The 26,907-nt window shown below is 34.3% G+C and overlaps 1 protein-coding gene across 4 annotated transcripts in view; it reads left to right on the top strand.

Annotated features, from left to right (window-relative positions):
* The window catches only part of LOC132697913 (serine/threonine-protein kinase tricornered), a 101,844-nt gene that overhangs the window by 11,981 nt on the left and 62,956 nt on the right, over window positions 1-26,907 (top strand). The gene's annotated exons all lie outside the window — the stretch shown is intronic.

Here is a 26,907-nt window from a genome sequence, read left to right as displayed (position 1 = left end):
GCGAAAAGTACAGTGTGCAAGAGATAACTGCAGATGCTGTTGAAAACTTTTACTTCTCGACCAAGATCACTCTAGGATCCCCTTAAAGCTGGCAAACTGATGCCGATATCGCCCAACCTTTGCCTCGATATCATCTAACGAGCATTTTGGTAGTGGTCCTCTGCTTCTTTGTACAATGTGTGATGCAACCATAGAGTACTTGTAGATGAATGTCAGAATTGATAAACGTCAAAATTCAAAGTGTGGGAAATATCTCCGAAAGTATTCGATTGCTCCCAACCCGTGCTGTAAAATTCCGGAAATGTCCGAAGTGAATACAGAATACAGAATAGTAAATACAAAAGTTGTCAAGATTGTTAGGATGCATAATTTACAGGATGGCTCATAAAAACGTGACGAATAAAACGTATATTTTTTTAATTTTCATTACCATTAGCATCGATTCCGTTTCATTAAACACTGAAGAAATTTTCTAGTTGCCAACGAAGTATTTTTTCCGGCTCACTCAGTGTATAATTCAGCTTTAGGAAAATCCATACTGTTTTTTTTTTATTTTATGCATTTATTTACTCAGTTGTTAGGTAAAAATTTGGCATTGTCATTTTCTCAAAGGCAACTATTGTTATAGAAAAGTCTTAAGCATAAAGAAGGGTAAATATTGGAAAAGTTAAAATAAGATGTTTTAGAAAAGATAATAATATATATCGTGTGCCTTTCAAGAAAAATCGATATATTTGAATTTAAAATGACTCAAATATATTTGTTTAATTTTATCACCCTGAAGCATCTAATTCAAATTCCGTTGCCTATATCTTTTACGTAATCTTCAAATAACGCTAATATCATAGTATAATAGAAAGAAAATAAATTTTGGAAAATCTATTGGGTTCAGTCTCAAGGAAATTCCCAACACATAGCATTCTCTCTAGTGGATCTTATTCGGTTTGCTGTGTGGATTGTAAATCTCCTTGGTTTCAGGCCGCAAGTAGTATGCAGGTGTTTGTTTTTCTCTCAGTTTGGCTCTGATTGCCCAGCATCATTGCGTGCCCTAAGTTGGTCTTCTCCATTTATCTAGAATTTGAAGCAATAGGCATTCGATTTCAATGCTGAGGATGTCTTTAAAGTTTTACCTCGTCGGTCTACAAACTAAATTTGCTTTGCAATAATGTAAATAATAAATAGCAACTGCCCCAAGTGGGAACCGTGAGGGAGCCCAGTGTACACTGTGTCCCATTTTGTCCGTTGTTAGTAAAGATAGGGCCTGGCAGCAGATCTTTGGTACTTTTTTGTGGAACGAAAGATGACGTCATGACTTGCTTAGTTTTTCAAACATTGGGTGATTTTTGAAATTTTAAGTTTGGGACACCATAAATCACCTAAAAAATGATTGTTTCAAAATTTCATTAAGGTATTTGCGTTAGGTCTTGGAAAAAAAAATTAAATATCTAAAATAGTTACCTTATTTAAATATTGCAATTTTTTGTAAATCTAAACATAATTATTTTAAATATAATTTTTTACTTAGAAGAAAACTGACTACGAATGCTGCGTAAAAATCTATGTCGAATGCGCACTTTTAAGGAATTTCATCCGAGATACGAGGGGTGCTCCATAACTTCAAATTTACAAAATCACTCTATTTTAAAAGTTAAGCAAGTCATAAGATTTTGTTAACGTCATCTTTCGTTTCACAAAAAAAGACCAAAGGTTTGCGAAAACGCAAACCTCGATGTTCACTAACAACATCCAAATTTTTACCATTAATACGGACTATAAATTTTCAACTCATTCTAGACAGTTACGTTGTTAATGATAAAGGCAAAAAGGCAAATCTAATGCGCCAAAATGTACGGGCAGGTAGTACCGTGGGTCGTTTTGCGATCTAATTGACTAAACAACAAGCAATTAAGCGTGGAAATAATTTAACGTTAAACGGTCACAATTTTCATTGCGTAAGGAAGGACAAATTGCGCATTGGGAAACGTCTTGAAAAATTATGTCGTCTCCTTAGGACACTACGGTCCGAAATTCCGGTCGAAAAAAACTACGCAATTCGGATTGTAATTTTTATTATGCTTCGAAATAATTGAAATGATTACGTAATTACCTTAAGAAAAAGAAGGAGTTTTGGTGCTCGATTTGAGGAGTTTTTGTTGGATTTAACACGGAAATTTAAAAAAAAATACAGTGTACTCTATGAGTACTCTATGAACGAAAGTACGCTATAAAAAAAACCAAAAAAATTGTATCGGTACGTACATATTTTTATTTTATATAAATGTAAAAAAATAATAAACACTAATATAGGTACTACAAAAAGAAAGTGACTAAAGTACCTAAACTAAAAACTTATCTATCTATATAAACCTACAAGTAAATATACGTATGTACTTTTTTTTTTGAGTAAAAAAACCTTCCAGGACGCTTTCATAATATCATCAGTTACATTATCAGTAAATTGTAAAAAAATTGTAACAATTTTAGCGACGTAAAGCGCTTCAGAATAACTTGGTACTTCGTCCTGTTGAACATCATCGTCGCTTTCGTTACCAGAGCTTTGAGGATGACTTGGCTGTAAAACTTCAGTAATTATCCGTTAATAACTCCGTTGTTATTAAGTTATCATCAACAGTTGGGAAGCTTTTCGGCTCAGGAAGATACATTTCAATGTCGGTTAGATCTTGGTGGCTATTGCGTAATCAATTAATTAGGGGAACCTGGTCATTATTTTTGTACTTCTCGAACCACTGAACCAGAGGTCTGAATCAAACTCATCTTCCGATTTTATCAGACCTGCATGTCGAAAGCAGTTCGAAATAGTGGTCGAAGTAACATCATTCCAACATTGTACAACTAAGGTTATGATCTGGAGTCGTCTTGTAGAATAGCCCAGTCTCGTCACCATTAAAAATGTCCTCAGAGCTGTAATTTTGGGCAATACTGGGCCACTTATCCTGTTAACCAGTTCAGCACAGCTTGTTTGTACGAATTAAAAATATTTCAAATGAAAAATTCACTTATCTGCCAAAAACGCTTCTATAAAGTGTGACATTTTGGCGTGAAAGAAATATAGTAAAAATAAAAAGTCATTTTTTTAAAATGCGTATCTACATTTGTAATCTCTAACAGCTAGAGGCAAGTCATCCAGGAAATCTGCTACCACAGTACGCAGAATGGTCCTGTCTGCATCCTCTTGGGCGCGCTGTTTCAAAATCATGCCAACGGAATTTCTTGAAATACCAAAATCCTTTGCCGCTACTTGCGTAGAGGCTTCAGGATACATATCAACGTGAACTAACGCATTGATGTTTCCCTCACTTGAAGTAACCGGCTTTAGCAAAATTCTCACAGCTTTTTAATATACTTATATTTTTCAGAATTTTTTTTGGATATGGATATGGATAATTTCCTTGTAATTTTTCGTCAAGAAACTTCAATACTTTCTTTAAAATGGTAAGAGACTGCTTACTTTTTATTAATACTATATTTCTTTCAAAAGTGCACTTTTCCGGCGTTCCCTGTATAAAATATTGTCGATATTACAGCTTTTGAGCTTTCGAGTTAATTGAATAATTCGTTTTCTCCCCAAAACATTACACGTTTTTGGCTAGAACCGGCACAATATTTTTAACTTGCACGTCAGGACCTATTGCGGTCACAGTTATTTTGTTTCTCATAGGATTTCTATTGACCACCGTGGGAAATCTTGTATATTAGCAAAACATATAATCAGTTCCCGTCAAACATTTGTAAAAGGCTTATCAACTGGTATTAAGGCCCTTGTGAGAAACTATACGTAGATTACGACATCAGCTTAGATTAAGATCTTCAATATGTATGATAACTGAATATGATATTTTCAAGATATATTTTTCATCGTAGTAAATAGCCTTATCTTAAATTATTTGATTAATTTCTGAGAAACTTCGACACTCTACTGCAATACTATTTATATATTATAATTGTAATTAGATATTTGTTACAATTTCATACCTATTTTGAAAATATTTTGCATTCTGTTAAAGGCATCTAATAGAAAAATGAATAAGACAACACCTAAAATACTTAACTGGAGAATATGATTCTTTCGTGTTCTCATTTCCAATTTGACATCCTCAATTTGCAAATACTTGAAAAAACGTAAATATATTGAGAATTTTATTTTTTTCGTTCGTTTTTTTTTCTGCTAACCTTTCAGTCGCGTCAAACGGAAGATTACCACGAGACCATAAATCCGGATGACTTTGAAGACTGTTTTGATGAAATGATAAACAATTCTAATTCAGTATGAGTCAATAATAATTGCTTCAATGATTTAGCAATATCGTCGTTTGCTCGCGTCGAAGTGGTTATGTATTTTTATCCACACGTGTCAACCCGCTTCGACCCGTTCCTTACGTATAAATTATGCACCCCGCGGTAGGGGGCCGAACCGCTTGTCAGGATCAATGTGGCATGCATTTTTGAACACCAGTATCGTGTAGGAAATAATCGTGAATTATAGAAGAGATAGTAGTAATTAAGCTATGAAACTAAGATACGTTGTTGCCTAACTCAGGCTACAGAGAGCTAGAAGAGTTTCTACTTTTCGCGTAGTTCCAGTTTTCGACGTAGGTTAAGCGACACTGGGTTTTGGTGAATTTATTTAGTAGGTTTGTATTCACAATAGCTTATTTAACACTAATAAATAAAAGATTTTTAGCATAATTCGAAGTATTAAGACCCTCAAATAGGACAGACTATATTTAATTATTTTATGCACGTAAGCTTTGAAGTATAAAGAGTTGTTCGGTATAGTAGTCGTATGCACTATTATATGCAGATAACATAGCCCGCAATATAAGAGATGTACAGAACTTCAAAGCAGAGGAGCCGTATGAATTGGTTTGCGTATGCATTTACAATAACAATCTTAACTACATTTAATTATTGAGAGCATGTAAACTTTGAAACTTAAAGGTTGTATGTATGTATAGTATTTCAAAGCATAGTTATTTTATTTAATTTTTGTAGGCACGTGAAGTTTAAAGGAAACTGTATATGAACACAAGTTCAAAGCATAGTCGCCCTATGCACTGTGAATAGCGCTATTTGTATTCATTTACCCTAACAGACATTACATGTAAGTTTTAAGCTCAAGGAATTAATTTTTCTGGGCATAGAACGTCATAACATAGTGGCCGTATGCACTATCGTTGTTGTTGTTGTATGCGCTTGCCATAACGAGCATGAACTTTAAAAAGAAACTGTGTATGAACACAAGTTCAAAGCATAGTCGCCGTATGCACTGTGAATAGCGCTATTTGTATGCATTTACCCTAACAGACATTACATGCAAGTTTTAAGTTCAAGGAATTAATTCTTCTGGGCATAGAAAGTCATAACATAGCGGCCGTATGTACTATCGATGTTGTTGTTGTATGCACTTGCCATAGCAAGCATGAACTTTAAAAGAAACTGTGTATAAACACAAGTTCAAAGCGTAGTCGCTGTATATGCTGTATGCATGAGAAAATCTAATTATTATAGGCACGTGAACTTTAAAAGAAATTGTGTATGAACACAAGTTCAAAGCATAGTCGCCGTATGCACTGTCAATAGCTCTCTTTGTATGCATTTACCCTAATAGACATTACATGAGATCTCAAAAAATTACTTCTTGTAGGCTAGGCTAGGCTAAATTTGTCACTAGGCATGATTTCTGTAAAGTTTTATGTACGGTCCATACATATGGGGCGGATACTTTTACGCTGTAGGTAAATATCATTAATAAATTAAAAGCGTTCAAATCTGGAGATAAAGTACAGAAAAGAAAAATTGCTTACCAGATAGAAATGAAGAATATAATGTTAGACAACGACTGGTTTGTTACTAAGAACAGATCATCGGTATTTGTTGCTTGAGAATTTGTTGTCTTTTATTTAGTTTATTCAGTTAATCTTACTGGTTGGTACCTGTACAGGGTGTCCGAAATAAGGATCCCTATCCCCTTATCTTACTCAAATTGAAAAAAGTTGCATGGATTCATCTAGATTTTTGTAATTTTTAATTTTTCATGTGTACAAAGTGCCGTAGTTCTGGGAGTTTGACATTTGTGTTCTGTTTTTCCATTAAAACACAGAATGTATTAATTGTTATATATGTAACCACAAGAGAATATCACAGAAGCATTTCCGATAAAACAATTTTTGGAAGAACTGATCTATAAGATTTAAAAGACACAAGAGCCACAAGTAGGATTGTAAATTATTACGTAAATTATATAACTATTACATTTACATTATAAATAAACAAAGAACATTGGATTTAGAAATTGAATTCCGTTCTTAATTCTGTTTTTTTTTGAGTTAGGAAAATTTTATACCGGAAATAAAAATTTCCGCTATACAAGGTCACCTTCATTTTCGACTGCAAATCGGATGGAAGTATAAAAATATTGGGGTTCATTTCTGAAAAAAAGAGTTTTGACGTTTTTTACGAAAACTTAGATATATAACATTGAATTTATATTTAGAATTTCCCGAAGAATCAGAAAATATATATTTACATTATTGGAATATAATAATAATAATAATAATAATGATAATAATAATGATAAAAAGTGTATATGAAAAATTAAAAATTTGGATGACACCATGTAACTTTTTTTAACTTTTCAATTTAACTTTCTCTTCTACAGTTCGTAATATTTGCGTTAAGTGTGTGGGGGGGGGGGGGGGGGGTGTTTATTTCAGACACCCGGTACAAGAAATCCGCGAATTTGTTTTCGTTCCGGCCACGAGAGTGGGCGGCGTCGCGGTGACGGTTCGACCGAATTAAAAAAGAAAAAAAGTAATCGGTCCGAATCCGTGCCTGGAATTTCAATTAAACTCCTGCCGCACGGCGGATACACACCAGCTGGCTCGTTTTTCGCGTGCCCGTGCCGATAGCATGACAATTATTATTACCGGGTATCCTTTTACCGTTTGTACTGGAAAAAAAGAACGCACACAAACACCTTCCGGAACTTTAGACAGCGAAAAGTACTCGGATAACCTCCTTTTTCCGCCCGCACTTTGTCCTAAAAATGCCTCGTTCTTTTTCTTCTCCGTCCGGCGAACGGCACGTGTTTCGTACGCGGCAGCGTCTCGCCGGCGAAATTTTATTGAAAAAAAAAATCGTGAAAGAGTTCAACTTATTTATTTATTTATTATTACTGATTTACTGATATATCTGATGAATATTGAAAATAGGTACTTGTTAAGGGAACGTTATCAACTGCGTTATAGATGTTAATTAAGCAACAAAAGTCGAAAACTTAATTAAAATGATAATAACGCGATAAATGAAAGAAAAATTGCTAAAATCCCTTGTATAGTAAGGCTCGTTAATGTAACCTTCAAATATTATTACTTAACTAGGTTTAGGCGAAACCACATGATTCATTTAAATAAAAGAAAAACATTTTCCAAAGTCCTTCAAAAAAACCGACTTGAAACTTGAAACATATTGGAAGAGTTATTTCTTCCAAGAAACTTTTCCAAGAACTATTAAAATTACCAAAAAAGGCTCAGCTTAGATCTCAAACAAAATCGAGCCCAGTCAATTCGTCGAGAAAAAATTGTCAAATTTAAAAACATGAAAAATATAAAAGAAATACAATTTTTTTTCGTGAAAAGACCAACAAAGAGCGAAATGTGTCATGTAATGCAAACTTTTTTTTTTTAATGTGTTTTATTCATATAATTTTCGTACATTTTAAATATTGTTTGAATTTCTTATGTTCTACGAATCAAAAGATGATTTTTATTTCTTGTCGAGTAAGAATGAGTTCAAATTATTAAAATTAAGTTAAAATTATGCTAGTTCTAAAAATATCTCTCCAGGATTATACAGGTTTTAAGTTATTTTTTTTTGTTGGACAAGGATTCGGTCCGAGTCTATTGCTCTTCTCCAACTTATGATATGGTAAGAGATTACTGGGTATATTGATCAGTAGTATACATTTAAAAGAGAAGGGGTCTTTAAGGAGGATTTAAATGTTAAGATAGCAAATTAAGGGCTACTACACTATATTGGATTGAACCTCCTTAATTGACACTTAAGTTCTGTACTATATTTTGACACTTATCTCGTTTAAATATAATATGTATATGATTCTATACATTGGTTTATAGTTTCCCTAACACCAAGAAGGTCTATTTTTGTTTTTTTTTTTCGAAAGACGAGGTTTAACGAATCGTAAGAAAGCATTCATTTTCATAAAAAAAAACAAGATTCTGCCAGAATTTTTTTTGTGAATGAACAGAAACTAATCAAAACAATTATGCACAATCGTTTCGTTTCGAAATATATTTAAGTCTATGTAAGCCTTCTATAGTAAGAGATCCAAACTTAACCATGTCTGATTAGTTAACTTATTTTAGGGGACACCACATGATGATGACACTCAGTAAGCTTTTAGTTTCAAGAAAAAAAAATAGAATCCAGAAAATTTTGCAAAAAGAAAAATAATATAAATTGAAACCCCTATTTTGACGCACCATATGTTTTGCTAGAAACCGATAAGGAAGGGACAAATTACAAAAGTTCTTGCAAAAAAAAATATAACAAAAAAAATCTTGAAACATTCATATTTCTAAAATCCTTCAATCATTTTTTGATAAACTGTTTATGAATATTTTTAAAATATTGTCATCAAAATTTACAGCAATAAATAATTTTATAATAAAAAAACTGCATTGAATAATTTTGACTGATAACAGTGCCATGTACAATTTGTGGTCTTCGTCATGCATAAACGTAATCAGAACAATTAGTCGGTGTGCTTAATCTTAAGTGTTTAGTTAATTTAACTTTTCTGATTTTAATTAGGATTCAATTTTTGCGGATTTCTAATTTTATAAATTAATTTATGTGGGGTTTGACACGTACATGTTTTTTAATATTGTGGTAAAATGATAATGAACAAATAATAATATTAAATAAAAAAAAATTATATATATAATCAGTTCGAAGAGAAAACAAAGAATGATATTTTCAATATTAAATGAAAAGGAAATGTTCTTTGTTTGATTTAAAATCATTCAAAAAACAATCATCATAAAGCTCAGCAAAAAGGAATTAAGAAAATGAAACACCAACACTGAAACCTTCCACTCTTGTTTATTTTAGCGATAGAAAAGTGACTTTTTGAAGTTTGGCGGGCGTACTTATTTTCTTGTTTCGTGTGTTTCCGCTTAATATTATTTATCGTAGAAACAGCGCAATCGAAAATATTTTTAAATCGTGTAATTAATTTTTCCTTCCTTGTATCGACCGCTATAGAAATGCCCGTCGACTTCCTGCCTCCGGCACTGGACTACGAGGGATGTTTTTTCATCGCGAATTTTCCCATCTAAACGACGACCTCCCGCACTGCCCTCGAGTATAACGCAGCGGCCGTAGGGGGAGAACGCGGTTTAATGGGTTAGAATGGGTCCTCGGGGTGCACCGGAGGCGGTTCCGCTTTGTTCTCGATAAATCTCGACGATCGGGCCACGTTCTAATAATGGCCTGCTTCGATTCGGAATTGCATCGTGGCTGTCGTGACGTTGTGGGCGTCGGTAACGGCGTTTTCGTATCTTTTGGCAAAAAACATTTCGCTTTTAGCATACTGAAAAGTGAATTTCCGGATTTTTACGTTTTCTGAAAGCTAAACCGCCCGAAGTGCCGGAAAAATTTATCGCAAGCCGCGTATTTGTTTTTTCCCACCTACGCTGCTAATTTTCCAAGGAAAATGCACTTATTACAGTTTGACACTAGCGCAGCGTGTTGCATACTATACTTTTCTACTACCGTTAGTTTTTCGGTACATTTTCGCAAAACAACACGAATACATATGACCGTCAGAATTGACAAAAGTCAAAATTCAAGGCGTGGGCAGTATCTCCGAAAACATCCGATTGCTCCAAAACTCCTATGGTATTACTCCGGAAATGTTCTCCGGGGTTTGTCAGTTCTGACGGCCATGTCAGTGAACAAAAAACAGAAAAAGTACAGTATGTAACACGCTCCGCTGCGCTCCGCTCGTTTCAAATAAACTGTTCTGCAATTTTTGTATTTTTTTTATTTTGTTGAATTTTTATTATTCACCTTAAATTTGAAGCAGATAATGACATTGCATCGTTTAAAGGCGTGTATTATAAATAAAAGACAAATTTCGGCCATATTTGATCATTTTGGCAGTTTTTCAAATATAATTAAACAGAATTAATTGGTTTGTATCAATTTTGCTTGACAACTTGACAGCCTTTACATACCGATCTCCAGGTCCAAATGTATTTTGACAATTTTATAGCCATGTGTTTTCACCAAACCACATACGATTTTTCGAAGAAAACGAACGAGACGTCTTTGGTTAGTTAGTGTTGGGCATTTTTTTTATTTCCGCGTGCTCACGCTTCAAATAAGGGCTAGAGTGTAACAATCTCAAAATAAGGGGGGCGACAAGTCAATATTATGGTTTTTTCTTGAGCCAAGGTTCCCCTGCTGGTTCCAAGACGATAAAAATCTTCATCTGTTTGTTCAAACACACCAGCCAAGAAAATCTATTTCGGATCTATCCACGTCTGATATTTTTACTTTAACGGTTTTTCCACCTGATGTTACTCGATATTGTTTTATTTTATTTTATTTTTTGCAAATAACGATGAGCTTCCTCCCTATTCCGGTTAATATTTAAAGTTTCCGTTTCATTTTCCTGTGACGCGCTTTCGCCTTCCATGTAAGAAGTAGTTTAAATTTCAATTTCATTTTTAAATTCCTCAGGAGCGCCACCATTTTCTTCAATAACAGTTTCATTTCGTTTCCATGCACGTGGCAATCATATTTCGAAGGCCCTGATTTGCACGTTCCACTGATACTTGAGACTGCGTACGCTTTGGTTGGTTGGTACACATGGCACAAAACAAATTTAGTGAGATGGTCTTGATACACCATGATAAATTTAAAATGATTGTCGAGATTTAATTGCATATCAATCAGATCGATTTAACTTATCTAATCCTTTTCCAAATTTTATCGCACCAAATCGTTTTAATTTCCTTTTTTAGGTTTATGTTGTTTAGTTTCTTTCACTTCGTTAATATAGGCACTATACTTGTCAATGTTGACGTCAAAAAACGAGTTATTATCAGCCATTATAATGAACGATATTACACAGTAATTAAATTCTAGGTTAGGATTCGACAAACAAAAACAGAGATGTCTTTGTTTAGCGACATTTTTAGATTTACTTTTTGCGTCCGGTGAAAGTCTGAAATTTAAGCAAAATAACTAGTTTTCGAGCTTTTACCATTTGCTTTTGGCAATTAACTGATTATTTATTTTCTTGGGGTTTGTTTTTCTATTTGCACCTTCGAAACCACCTGACAGAATAATACGAAAAATACTTTATGTTTAATAAAGAAAAAAAAAAACGTAAAATACTTATCCCTTACGGATTTTAAAATAAAAAGTTGTCACATCGGAACCTCTCTTGACACTGCGGTTACGTCGGAAGGTATTCCACGGTTAATAAACTCTTGGTGAACCATTGTTTGATCGCGTTACCTTCGTATTTATCAAATGGTTCAATGCCCCGCCCGCCGGGCCACGAGGTATACGTAAAAATAACTCCCAAGAAAAAAATATGTGTATAATATGATAAGTCGTGTAAAGTGGAACGATAAACAAGAAGCCAGAGAACGACTCGAACAAAAAGGCGAACGTCGGCTTGTACGGCGGCCAAAATACGATAAGTGAACTTAATGTTCGAACGCGACTCTTTCGAAACTAAAACGGACTTAAGTGCAAGTGTTGCCATCAGTACAGTGACCGTAGGTATGACGTCAAATCAAAATGTCTAGTTCAGTGATTTTTGTGTATTTTTTTGTATATAAAAATTTCACAAGAATGTCACCGATAGCGTTAGTGGAAGAATTAAAAGACAAAAAGTTTATTACTCGTAACTTAATTTTTGAAAAGAAAACCCATTCTTCAAGCAAGTTATAAGGTAAAAATGATTCTAACTTTTAGTAAAAGGTATTAAATTTACAATGAGAGCAAGTCATCAATGATTCGGAGTGGCCAGAGAAATCAGGACTATGATTGCTGTGTATGTGTTTCAGACTTAGGTGAAGGAAGTGAGTTGTTGGGTAATATGGAGTTTCGTTCGGTGACCTATAGAAGTAATTAGGTGGCTGGGGTGACTGATAGGAATGTTGAAAGTGGGATTCATGTGGTGACGTGCGGAAAGGTTCTGATGTTGCTGTTGTTGGCTATGAGAAGAACAATAGCCTAGTTCAGAGGACATATTTATCCCTTCACCGAGTTCTTTCCGTGCATCGTTTTTTTCTCCACAACACCTCCGATACTTTTCTATAAATGCGAAGGTTTTTTCTTTCAACCACTCAATTTTTACAAGAGCGGTACTCTCGTGAATATGAATAGGTAGTTTTTACAAGACAAGCTCAACCAGTGGGGTGTCATTCGAAGGTTCCTTTGGTGGTTCACCACTTTTCGGAATGCCGTCCAAACTGAACGTAAAATGTTACCGGGTTCAGTTGTCCGTCTGGGCCCGGCTTTAGGGTTTGCATCACAGGAGTGTAGCGGGGCCCTCTGTATTTACAACAACAATCTTATACGAAAGCCTCGATTTATTTCTTTTAGATAAATTACATAAAGATAAACCCAAAATTTATGACGTAGAAAATTAAGTATTGCAAAATAATAATTCGTGTGCTAATAATTTTCCAGATTTTACTACTTTCTCATGGAGTAGCTTGGAAGTATTGATTATTTTGAGATTGCTCGATTGAGTGCCTGGTTTAGATTGGGGAGTCCGAGATCATCTCTTTTTTCTATCGCACAATCGTTAAGTTCTGTAGCGTTTGTTTCTTTGCCTACCCTTGACTTCCATCCGGACCGCTCTCTTCACCAAACCACCAAATGGTATCTACAGCTTCGTTGCCATGCGATGACGCAAAAAAAAATCCATTCAACATCTTGTTCCAAATTATTTTAATAACACTATTTATAAATCTTATGGAGTCATTTGTTGATGAATCGAAGTTGCTGAAGTTTCGCCGATAATCCTGTTGGCTTTTTGAGAGCTTAACTGAATCTTGCTCGCATTATACTCTGTACCTGCTTATATATTGTTTCAGGCGAACAGAACGGATGACTTATTTCATAGGAATCGAGGAGATTTGTAAATAGTATTTTTTTTTCTCATTTCTCATTTTTAAATTTCTTTGAAAAACTTTAATAACATTAGCCTCATACTTATTAGGAAGAATACCATACTTCATCCATGTCTATCAAATAATTTTTAAATTTCATCATGGTCACTGTGAAATCAATATAGTGTATTTTGCTTACCTAATTTTTTATTCGGACTACTATTAATATTTTAAAAATCGGCGCCTTTGATAATATTTGTCTTTTCTGGTATTAAATTTGAGTAAATAGAGAATTGTGGAAATAAATATTTCTTTCTAATTTGTAGCAGAGAAATTATAAGATAAAAAATCATGAAGGTAATAAAATTTTATCTGTACTGTCTTCGAATTTCACAGGAAGTCTGTAAGAAAATACCGACGTTTTTCACTGACATACTGTCTTACGTTTATTATCTAAATATGGAGGCGTTGTTGGTTAGCTTTTTACCACTTAAACATTAAAGATGAACGAATTAATGATGAAAAAAAAATTATCAATTTTTATATTTCTTTTGTAAACCATAACAATATTGCTAGTAATAATCAAGTCTTTTTGCAATATTAAATACTGATAACGCATCTGCCATAGCCGCTACAGGCGATACTTTAAAACAAAATAATATTTGAGCAACAAGTTTGACGACAAATGTTAAAAAGAGAAAATTTGCTCTAAATTAACAATTTCAAATTTTTTTCCCATGTGGCTCGATTGAAAATACCTAATAACGAAAATATTATAATTAAAGTTGATAGGTTAACCAAAAAACTGTAACTTATTTACAATGCAAAATATATGTACTAACAAAAACTTGTCAATTGTGAACTTTTTAAATAGAAATATGTTGATGTGTTCATATATATCGGAGGAGACACTTTTGCGACACCTTGTGTCAACAAAATTACAATATTTTAAATATTCAAGAGCGGCCAAGAAACTTTTGTACCACACTTTTTTTTCGTATCACCTATGGATCATTTTATTTGGCATACTGCTTACAACTTTGTTGATAGGATGTCATTGCCGCGCTAATGCGATGCAACGTTTGCCTTATTTTTTATTCACCGAGTAAAAGGTTATCCGCGACGTAACGAACGGCCAGGTACTTGTTCTGTTACGTATTTACGTGTCTAGTATGAGAAAATTCCCTCCACTAACACACTGGCCTAAATAGGAGTTTATTGTTTTAAATTCTTTTGTCGTACAATTTTTTTAACTGTTACGCAGCGGTCTCCGGTGATTATTAATAAGGCGATTGTTTTTTTGTTGTTGTCGTCGCGGTTGCATAATTTAACGTTTAAAACGCGCACGTGACAATGTCGTTGTACCACTTACTTCGCCGTTTTCTAGTCGACAACAGAACTTTAAACAGTTTTGATAAATGGGACCCGAAACGATTGTACGAATCTACGCCAATGAACCGTAATTGCGCTTTGAAGGTTGTAATTATCATTGATCAGTTTGAATTTGACATATTTTAGCGTCAATTATTTTTTGATTTGACTATGGCATAATATGGAAGCGCAGTTGAAATTTATATCTATCTGTCTACTATCACAAATAAATCAATAAATAAAAAAAAATTATACACAATATAAAAAAATTACATCCTATAACGTTGTAGTGTATGGTACCGTTCGGTGGGAGTCACCAACGTGTAGCCCAGTTTCCTGCCTGCCGCCTTGTACTTTTACCTCCTCCCTCAGTAAAATATGTGATTTACCATTTAGTCGCTCTTCTGTATCAACAGATGAAGGTCTGCCAGAAATTTTGAACCCCGGCCGAAAGTTTTTTGTCATCTCGTCAACCAATTCGCGAACAAACTGTAGATGTGTCATTGGTTCTTTGTTTTGGCCCCGTTGTAAAATTTTATATAATAAATATGCATTGACACTAGACATTTCGAATCCCCAGAAAAATAACTTTCGCCACCATTTCAAAGACTTCCTCAAGAAACAGTATGACGCGGGCGACGCCTCCTATAAAACTTAGCTTATTTACAACTTGTAAGTTACCTCCACGTATTCTTCTGTTGTCAGGCTGTGTTCCTGAAATATCCCACGAAGTAAGTGTGGTGACGACCCTTTTATCTTTCCACGCCAATAACATCAAAGCATGCAAATGTAGTATCTTCCCCAAATGTTGGTTTTTTGATAGACTCTGGTATAAATTTGCGGTTGATTTGAATAGTGCCTGTTAAATGAACATTTAGTTTTAACAATTCTTCTGCAAGTGGCAAGCTCGTATAGTATCCATCGGTGTAGAAATGATATCCTCTACATCCTGGGTTATTGTATAGTAAGTATCCTTGTGCTTACAGGCAAATCAGGTCTCGCTAAATCTTCCGATGTCAAGCTTCCGTAGTACGGCGAAATTGAATAAACATATCCGCTGTTAGCATCCGCCATTACATAAATTCTTATCCCCCAAGTGAAAAAATTAATCTAACAGGTTCGTCTACCAATATCTCTCTTGATGGAACAAAATGTTCTATCAATTGCTTGTCTCTTCTAAATATGTTACTAAAAAAAGATATTTCGCCGTTAAACTGTTGTGACCAATACTCTTGGATATTAGATAAGGTTATTGTACCCATATTTAGGACAACCCCAATAAATGCGGTAAACTCTTAGTATCTACCCAAGTTTTGACAATCTCTTCTGTGTTATTTTATGTCTAGCGTAGTTATTTGTTTGTTCCACTATTTTTATGATTAGCTCATCGATGAAAAAGAGCTTGAGAAAATGTTTGGGTTTTGTACAAGTATCACGAATTTGTGGTCCTACCATTTTTTCCGCAGCAGTGAATTGAATCCTGTCTGGTACCTGATCGTGGCATGTGACTTCCTGCCAAGGACCAAAATTACCAGGTTGTGTTATATTGTCGTTTTCTTCACTGCCGCTTGAACTCGATGGTAAAGGTCTTGGTTCTCAGTCTTTTAGTAACTATAATATCACTACCACTACTAGAGTCACTTTCGTAATATTATTACTATCAAATCAGAAACAGTCAAACTTAAAGTCTCTTATTGGGCTTGTCTACTACTACTACTACTACTACTAAGGTTGTATTTGTATTTTGTGTCAATAAATGTTATATAATAACAATATAAATAATTATACTAATGATAACGCTAAACATGGTAATAGTAATAATAATAACAATAATAATGATAATGATGAGGACAATAATGATAATAATAATATTAATAATGATAATGATGATAATAATAATATTAATAATAATAATAATAATAATAATAGACTTTAGACTAAATACATTACAAGAATGAATGAAAATGAATTAACACAATACCAAACACATTCTAATAACATTCATAGAGAGCAACATAATTATAGACAAACACCAAACAAGAATTAGCTAAAAAGAAATAATTAAATAAATTCGCAGTTAGCATTATGGAGACACTCGGGACGCAACACGGATGTACTCATCTGCGGTATTGAATGCGTTCTCCAATACAAATTGTTTTATTACCTTACAAAATTTAGTGAATGGCAGATCCTTGACAACGGTTGGTAGAACATTCTAGTAATTAATGTACAATCTATTTAACTCGGATGTGCGCAGCCTAGAATGGTCCTGGACAATTAATTCAGATCCCCTGGTAGTGATTGTGGCGATCACAGTGCTTAAGCGTATCCTTCTTTAGCTCATGTATGCGAGTGACTGTATAGTAAATAAAAAGTGATGGTAGGGTCAAAATATTAAGCTTTGAGAAGAGCGGACGGCAGTGATCACTAGGTTTTGCATTCGCAATCGCACGTATCGCTCTTTTTTGCATAAGAAAAGCCTTGCGGGCATGCACGGAACCACCCCATGGAATGGAACAATCCGAAATAAGCAAGTCTTGACATGATAGGAATGAGTGACTTGTTTAAGTATCTAATTAGAAACAATTGACTTGACAGTTTGTGGCAAAGGTGTTCAATGCGATCTTTCCAAGAAAGAGTACGATCGATCCAGACTCCAAGTACCTTAACCGGAGCATTGTTTAAATTGATTAAGATTGTTAACTGTTCATATGGGTTCCTAGCTCGAGATAAAAAAATTGTATCATCCGCGTAGAGCGTAGTTTTACATGGTATGTGGGAAGGCAAATCGTTGATGTAAACTATAAACAGCAGGGGCCCAAGCACCGAGCCCTGCGGCACTCCAAACGATACCGGCAAGCTAGAACTACTGAATTTTCCATTCACTTCGACACACTGAATAATAATAATAATGATAATGATAATAATAATAATAATATTGATGATGATGATAATAATGATAATATGTATTAATCCTGTGAAAACTGTGGCTATCCTCAGAATTTGGCAACATTGTCTGTGCCCGTCAAGATATTTGTATCGCCTTAAAATGTAAACATTCCATCTGCCTCTATTGATAATTGTGGTGGTTTCTGATGAAAGAAAGCCGACAGTTGAAAATCTAGTACTCGCACTAAACGAAGTGCTTCCCAATAATTAAGTGACTTCTTTAGAAAATTTATTATGTTTACTCTTTACTCACAAGGTTAGGAAGATATAATCCCATAAATCCATTGACTAATAAGATAAAAAGTCAAAGTGTACTTTCGTGTATATCTTGAACGTATTAATTTTTTGCATTTTGTTTTAAATTTAAATTTATTAAATCAAGAGTCATAATAAAAATTAATTAATATATATAAGACGTGTTCCTACTACGGAAATCAAGGACTAACGTTATTTATTTGTTTGTTTTGGTCAGGGAAGTAACACAATGTATTCTTTGGTCGCCTCGCCAAAAACATCGCTGACCCTGTTCGATTCCACCTAACTGGACCGGTCACTTTCACTGTGACGTGGTCGTTGGCGGATCTATTGTGTACTTAACATGTCAATTAGTATGCCTGTAATTCGGTATAACATCTTTTGCAAACCGGTTATGACGTCTAGATCGACACACTTTGCCATTTGCCATTATAGAAATTCGGTGACCAGATGCACGGAAAAAATAAATTTGGTGAAGTGAAATAAATCTAAATTTAAATAAAACGTTGAGTTTACTTTCTGCATTTTAACTAAATTTATTTGAATTGAAACTAATGAAAATAATCGAACAAAGTTGGTTATGTACATTAATTAATTGCTATTTAATTAAAACGTTGCGTTTCATTTACAAAGCGTGATTTAAATCCAAAGTTTTGAGATATTTGAAGCAAACAGGTATCGGTGTAGTAAGAAGTACCGGAACCGTTAAATCTCTCCAAAACTGCCGAAGCTTTATGCAGTGCATGCAGTGTTCAAAAATGGTAATACCAGTGTTAGAAGCGTACCAGTGAAAGGTTATATGTTAGCATTTTTGAATTCAACATATTCAGAAACCCCTGTATATTGAATTTTAACTTCCCAACTTTGGCAGTTTTATATATACATATTAGAGCATTCGAGTACTTTTAATTAACTCGGTATATTACGAGGTTAGCGCCAAAATTTCAGGGCCTGACATAGATGCAGCTCCAGTATCACGATAAAACTTTGTCTTCTTTTTAATATATATCTTAGTAGGCTGCGAAAAAAAAATTGAAGTCTTGCTTCAAATAGTTTTTTATTGACAGCATTTTAAACAAGACCAGTGGAGGTCATAAAGGAAGATATTGTTGCGATTGTGGAAGAGGTGATATTGAGCGATCGACGTTTAAAGGTCAAGGAAATCTCATAAATTACTAAGCTTTCTGATACAAGTGTTCGTCGAATCCTGCATGATCACTTAAGTATGCATAAGGTTAGTGCAAGATGGGTTCCTACAAACCTTTCGGCTATTCAAAAACAACGCCGTGTCGAGTGTGCGCGGTCATTTTTGGAAATCTGTGGATCGGAATCGAAGCCTGTGATAGAAACTATTGTGACGGGAGATAAACCTATGGTTCTCTATTATGACCCTCTATCGAGAAAAGAATCAATGGAGTGGCGTCGTAAGTGTGAAGCACCTCCAAGAAAATTCAGAGTCAGCCAGTCAACAAAAAAGGTGATGGCGACGATCTTTTGAGATTGTGAAGGAATTAATACCACTTTCAATGGTAAATATTGCGTGTAAAACGTCGAGGAAAACTGACCAGGGGCGTGCGTCTTTTGCACGACAATGCACCTGTCCATACTGCTGGTGTTGCACAAGCTGCCACTTTAGTGTGGGCAACAGATAGATCATCCTGATGATGATCATGATGATGGCTGTTTTAGCTCATTTTGCAGACACCAATAAAATATTTTTTAAAGGGATTGAGTTGTTATTAAAGAGATGTAATAAGTGTCTTGAAGGTAAGAGGGATTGTATTGAAAAATAACAAAAAATTGTTACTCTACTTTGTTTCTTTCATATACAGGCCTGCAAATTTTTGGCGATCCTTATTAACAACTTTAGATGTTCCGCGAATGGTAGAGTAGCTTCAGTAGGTCTCCATAAAATATTGAAAAACCAAATCTAGTCGCATTTTTGGTAGATTAAAACGACTGAATTTTTATAGTACGACGTACACCCCTGCGTTGAAAGCAAATCGACAGAAACGCGTCCACTCTTGGGGCCAGTTCCATATCGTACTCTCCATCATTTTCGATGGCATTTATACTTGCGTTAACCCACTTTTCTTCAATGGGGCAACCGAGCGTGTTGTTGCATGACTACCGTTTACCGCCGTCCATTGCGAAGGAGATTTAAAACGCTTCGCGGCCGATATGCAAACGAAGTGGTTGCCTATATACCGGGTTAGATAAATAATGAAAAAAACGCCTTTGGATTGTTACGATTTCACTTTATTCGGGGCCGGACCGTAAAGTCAAAATTACGCCGGATCTTAGTTTACAACCATCTGCTCATGTGAAATACAAAATCGATAATAAATAATAAATAAAAAATCGATAATACAACCAATAAATATGACTTTTCCTAACAAAACCCCAAATAATTAAATTCTAAGCAAAGTACGGACCTGTTCGGCCATATTTCATTCTTACGGCTTGCCCGGGTCTTTCCTTAATTCGTATCAGTTAGTCACTTCCTTATATTTATGAACCGACTTTACTGTATATTTTGTGTTTTTGAAACTTCTCGCACTTTTTTCCTTCGAATCGCCGCAGAACGCGTTTTCCATCAACGATTGATCTAGTTTTCGACGCATAACGGGCAGGACACCGTTAAGTGTCATTATGTTGATAAGCCTCGGCGCGTTAATAATAAGCGATTTGCTAGCCGTCCTTTCGACGCCATCACTCGGGGAGTCTAGTGCGTTTCGTACGTCTGCAATTTGACCGACAGTTTACGGCTTTGAACCAGATTAAAGAGTTATTAACGCGCGACATATCCGGGACATTAACGTGGTAAAACCCATCCCAACAGATGTTTATTCTGCATTAAGTAGGTCTTGCCTAAGATAGACCGTGTAGAAACATGAAATTTTTATTTGAAACCTAAAAGTACCGTTTTAAATTTAATTAAGCATTGATGCTGCGGAGTGTTTTCGAATAAGTAGAAGCGTTTTTTTTTTTACCTTCAGGTGTCCATTAACAACATAAACCAACATTATTCTTCTGGAAATTCTTCTTCAAATAACGAAGATCTCAAAGAATTTTTTGCAAAACGGACATGAAATATTGAGATTACCTCCGTATCATTGTATATTTAACTCGATTGAGATGATTTGGTCTGAGTTGAAAGCGCGTATAAAAAGAAATAACACTGCACCAAAATTTAGTGATAGTACCATAAACGTAATTCAACTGATGTTTTAGCTACCTCCTAGCTAAAATATCAGCACAAAGCTGGCGTAGCTGTGAAAAACGGGTACTAGGTGACTGATACTTTGTTATTATTATGTTTAATATTTAATAATAGAACGTAATAAATTGTTACTGTGTACTTTGGTTTATACAGATAGGATTGAAAACAGAGAACAACTGGTAGCTAGAATTATGAATGCCGCAGAAACTATTCGTGCTGATTCTGTGACTGTTAGCAAAGCTACCACTTCAATTTCAAGCAGAGCTAGACTCTGTACACAGCAACTGAGTGAACATTTTGAACAACTAACCTTTATTTTCTTTCTAAACAGCCATAATAACACAATCAACTCCTTTTTGGGTGAAAATTTGATAGGATTTGGACATATTTTGAGATAATATTGCCTTAAAAATGCCGCATCCAAACTGATTGACGATCTGTCTGTGGTTCAGATAAATTTGAAGGAAAACAATTGTTTTAAGTATTCAGTCTAGTGCATTTAGTGCATAATTTGATTCCTATTTCCTTAAATTATGTTGAACAAAAAAAAAAGTTGGATTGAAAAAACGTGAGAAAAAACAAGTTTTATTTTACTTTTTTTTTTAAATTGGCAATTTTATAGAAAACCTAAAAAAACTTTTTCCAATCGAATTTTTCCGTATTTTCAAAAAATAATGCGAATTTTGACTTTTGACTAAACTGATTAATATTTTTTTTACAGAATTTTGCACTAAACTTTTTTTGAAGTTTTCTTTCTTTTCGTTGTTGACGTAGCATTTTTGATATCTGTTGGATAATATTTTCATCTTCTTATAATTAACAAACTGTCTATAAAAAAAATTAAGAATTGTTTTTCATCTTATTTTTGATTATATAAATAATGACTTAATCAAACCGCAGGTCTGCTTTCAGCCGTTTCCACTTCCTTGGAGTTTTTTTTTAATTGCAAGTCCCATAAATTTTTGAAAAATTGATGATTGTAGTTGTGCAGTGACTTTTTGGCCTTTAGTAAATTATCACAAATTTCGTCATCGGATCATATTCGTTTCCGGCCCAAGGGAACAGCGGGCGCGTGTTGAGAAAATTGCCGGGTGACGGTCGGGCAGCGGCGGCGGGGGTGGGATTGGCGGTAAACCTTTGCGATCGCGTGCAACCTCCCTATTTCCGCATGTGGTCGCTTGCTATCTGGGTCAAAGAGTTGAACCGACTGCCCGGAATTAACTGGCACTTTCCCAAAAACCGATGCAGCAATTCGTTGCAGCAGCACCACCGGTGGCGGCGGCGAAGGTCGCGTTACGATTATTAGGAACTTTAAATTGCCTGGATGTAAAGGTGTCTCCTCGCCGCCTCTCAAAAATATTATCCATATATGCTGATTTTTTTATTTATAGTTGCTGTGTTATTTATCGTTTTTTCAACTTAAAAAAATGTTTTATTTTGTTAAACTGTGGAAACTATACAAAAATTAAGACTGAGTTATGATTATATGGATTTTTTTGATTAATATATTGTTTTATATTTTGAAAGTTTTTAGTTGCCTCCACGAATCGTAATCAATTAAATTTGTTCGATTTTAAAATGTAAAAACAATTATCAACTTTGACCATTTTTTTCTATAGGGGATAATTGGAGATCGAATGGAATTTTTCGATATTTCCAGAAAATAACGAAATTTTTAAATATGTTTAAAAATGTCAATTTTTTCTTTTGGCTATCCATAGGAACAAAATGTTGCCTAAACCCCCATAATAAGGAAATGCCCCCCATAGAAAGTCGACTTTTTTTTTTGGTTGCTGACAGTTTTTTTGATAATATTTGCGAAATATTTTCAAATTATTATTATTATTATAAGTATTCGTACTGTATGGGATGTTGTAAATAGTAATTTTTATATTCGACGTATTTTGGTCATTTTGGGCAATAATATCGATGTCGTGTTTTTCATATTTCTTCAAGTTTAGTTGTTTATTCTTATTTATCGGCTTTTCAATTCCAAAAATTATTTTATATTGTTATAAATAACAAACTGTCTATACAAACATGTACTAATTGTCTTTCATCTTGTTTTTGATTATGTAAAAATAGCATATAATGATGAGTTTGTCACGGTTCCGTTTTATTATTACCCTTTATTGGCGTATTTAAGATATTAATTTATTAACGATTGGGACTGCCGTATTATTTGGGCGAGAGTCCTTAGTGAACGTGGCTAACGCCGATTAGGGGCTTAGCGCGGCATCTGTGGGTTGGTAAAATACTGGTTGCATGGTTCTCGAAAATTACAAATTCGGATAGGTTAACCTTGCTCTAATCTGGCACTGTTTTCTAATTTTACGCTGTTAGGGGGGTAGTGTTTCTAGAGACGCTTGTTTTTAGGGTTTTTTTTATCTTCCCGGTTTTTCCGCTTGTCCCGCTTGTCCGGGTTTGGTTTTGTTGGTGAGCGGTGGAAGCCAAGGACGGTAATGCAACGGAACATGAAACTATGGAGCTTGTGAGGTACCGTTAGTTATATGGGATTTTGTTAATGCTATAAGTGGCCCTCCCCTGTTGTGACGCACCCGTATGAGTGGCACTAGCCCGATTTATTCGAACATAACCTCTGCTATCGCACGTTGCAGTACCTGTTCTCCGCGGGCGCTCTGTATACCCCTGGTGCACACTTTACTAAGTTTACTAACCTTGTACATTAGTAATGGCAGAAAAATTTTCTGTCACAATGGTTCGCATAAGTTGTTTAAAAATTTTGATAGTATACATTTACCTAGTGTATGGGTCTTCTCTAGATATATATTTAACGTAAGCATCAATGTTTCTGTTGCTGATATTGCTTGTCTCTAAACAACGTATCTTGTTTTGATAACCTCGGGCTAATTAGATTCAGTAATAATTTACGGTTATTAAATACTTCATTCCATATATTCATTCTTGTCCTTCCGGTGCCTATCCAGCCCGGATGTCGAATGGTATTAAGTTCAAAAATTATTTAACCAAGAAATTCTTCTCCTACCAGGTCACAGTTTTCCTGGAATTTTTTCAAGTAATATTTCTTGCCGTAATCTGTATCTTTTCTCCTTCCCCGTTACGTAATCTAGTTTTCTTATTTTTCGTGTGTATAATTATTTCCGCCTTTTTTTTTATTGGTCTCGTGGTCTATCCAAGAGATTCTCAATGTCCTATACTTATACTTATTAACTTTTTTATATTTATATCTTCGTTAGTTTATCATGTTTAACCCTATCAAACATCACAATTTGTGGTGTGATTTGAATACCGAATAGGAGGGAGGGCCTCTCTGGTTCCCATGGAGTTCCGAAATCCAATCATCTATGTTTTTTATGAAAGATCTTAACGATTTTTTAGGTAAAGTTTTAAATTATGATTTAAGGCATTCCTTGATGTCGCTTTCTATATTTGAAGAGGGAAGACATGCACCTGTGTTCTTTGCCTCTGAGATTTTTTAGCTGCCGTAGCCTCCTCAAAATCAACCAACGAACAACCAAGAAAAATCTGGTCACATTGGGCAATCTCTCTTTTTGCTGGTTGACTGTTCTTGTACTTAGATTGAAGTGCAAGCAGAGTTTAAGGTAGTTTATTTCAACAATTGTTATTCTTCCTTTCTGGTGCGTATAAGCATTGTAGTTTTATTGTGCCTTTTCATATTAAAGTATAGTTCAAATAGACATGTCTCTGTTGCAAAGGATAGTCCACTTTTTTTTCGCGATTTATCTCGACTGTGACGACTACATGATTTGTTTGAGCTTATTTGCGTTGCGTGATACTACCTAGATAAGTCGTTTTTTAAACAAACACGTTGTTAATAAATCATTAAAAAACGGTGGTAGGTTCTTTTGCGCTCCTCTTTTATGTCGCTATGATTTCTAACTGGGCCACTGCATGTTCGAGATTTGAAATCTCGTCTTTGAAAATTTGTGTTTTTTTTTGTTTTAACAGCAGGGTGGTATGAGAACACGAGTCTCGAGAAAATTTTGACGGTATCGAAGTAACGTGTAGCCGATACTCACAACGAGAGTTTTTTCTTGCTTGGGGAATCAGATATCTGTATGGAAGACCCGTACGAGTTTTAAAATGTCGGGGATTCATTACGTCGGATCGTATTACTTTTGCGTTTTCGAGGAATCGGTGTCGAGCCATTCATCAGTTTTCTAATAAAATAATACGTTAGGGAAAGAATAACGCCGACGCGAATATATGGAAAGAAATACACAGGATGGGAGATCCCTTTTTAGAATGAACAATATTATTCTTTACTTACACCATTCCAAATAGAAATTTTCATGACTACAATTATGGCTATTGTCATTATATACAGTATGTCCCACTTAAGAAGTGTACACCCTTGTAAAATCTTTGTTTATGGTTCGATTTTGTTTTTTTTTTTGTTGGATAGGTATTTGAAAAATGCACTAAAATCTTGTTTTCCTTATTGCTTCAACTTAAAGTCATGGCCAACAGACTATTTAACAAAAGAGAGAAAGGAGAGAAGTACCATTAGGGATTATTAGCAACGAATTCTTATTCAGGAGTACTTAAAACCCAACTATTACTAGTTTTTATAACATGGTATTCGAAATATCGTTTACGTCCCGCTTAAGGCTGTACATCGTTGTAAAATCTTGAATTACGGTTTGATTTTGTTTTTTTTTTTGTGTGTGTGTAGATTAGATTTCGCCAATCATGCTGTAGGCTTCTTCTAAAAGGGCTTCTTTAAAAACAAAACGATTTTCTAAAAATTTAATATGATTAGAGACTTTTTTAATTAAAAAGGATTTTCTAATTGTCATCTAATAATGAAAATAGAAATATCGAGATCAATCGACGTCGGCATACTGTTTCCTTTGTTATTATTCGAATACCAAGATTATATTTTATTTTATAATATTTTTTTATACTAGATTTGTTTTTTTAAGATGAATCTAAAAAAAAGTTTTTTATCGTTAATTTTTGAAATTTGTTTAATTACAATTTGTAATATAATAGCGCATACAAACATTTTTTTAAAACATTAAAAACTTCAATCTATAAACAAAGATTTCACACTGTATATATGTTTTCCTTAACCTAATTTTTCAATCCACTTGTATTGCCGATTTTATTTTATAACTTTTAATAGTTTGATTTTTTTTTAATTCATTATCCACTCGCTTCTAGAATTTTGACATATTTAAATTATGTATGATTGCTGCATATCTACGTCGTCGTCGTGACACTATACAGTTTACAGGGTGATGTGTTAATATTATTGGGAATATTTTAACGTATTCTTTCAAAATATCAAATATCTTTTATTGTATTTAAATAAAAATGAGTATATACAAGGTGATCAGAAAGTAACAATAAAAATTTAAATTAAAAAAAATGTGTTTACCTTCAACTGCAAAAGTCCCATATTTACAATTTTATCGTATTTTCTTATTTGAAAAAGGTGTACAAAATGGCAATTCCGAATTTGAGGAGGTCCAAGAAGCCGTATCCCGCTTCTGATGGAAACATTTATTTGGTACAATCTATTAGGGTGTAGAGAATGGTTTTGAAATATTAACCGAGAATAATTTTTAATTTTTTAAATTAATCACACAAGAGTCGCATTTTCTTCAATTGATTTTGGTTAAATCTTGATATTTTGAGTTCGGGACTCTACATCTTATATCGACACCAAATGGCGTAATTCGTAACATAACTCTGTGTTACTAGGTTTAAGCCCAAAAAATACCAAAAGAGGCCAGACCTGTGTAAAAAGCTCTGGAAAACAGCAAAACATTCGAAGAGTTATCCAAAAACAATGATGTTTACTACATAGGTATTTGAGGACAATGTAAACGTTTTTTGGTCTGCCTTAGACAAGCATCTATAAAATTTTATAATAATAAACATAATTCCAGAAATGTACGGTATATTTAACATTCTCAT

This window comes from Cylas formicarius, unplaced genomic scaffold (assembly GCF_029955315.1).
Source record: "Cylas formicarius isolate icCylForm1 unplaced genomic scaffold, icCylForm1.1 PGA_scaffold_2__14_contigs__length_35257938, whole genome shotgun sequence".
In the NCBI taxonomy this organism is placed as follows: Eukaryota; Metazoa; Arthropoda; class Insecta; order Coleoptera; family Brentidae; genus Cylas; species Cylas formicarius.
Note: the sequence above shows the minus strand (reverse complement) of the source record. Positions and strands in the feature narration are given on the sequence as shown.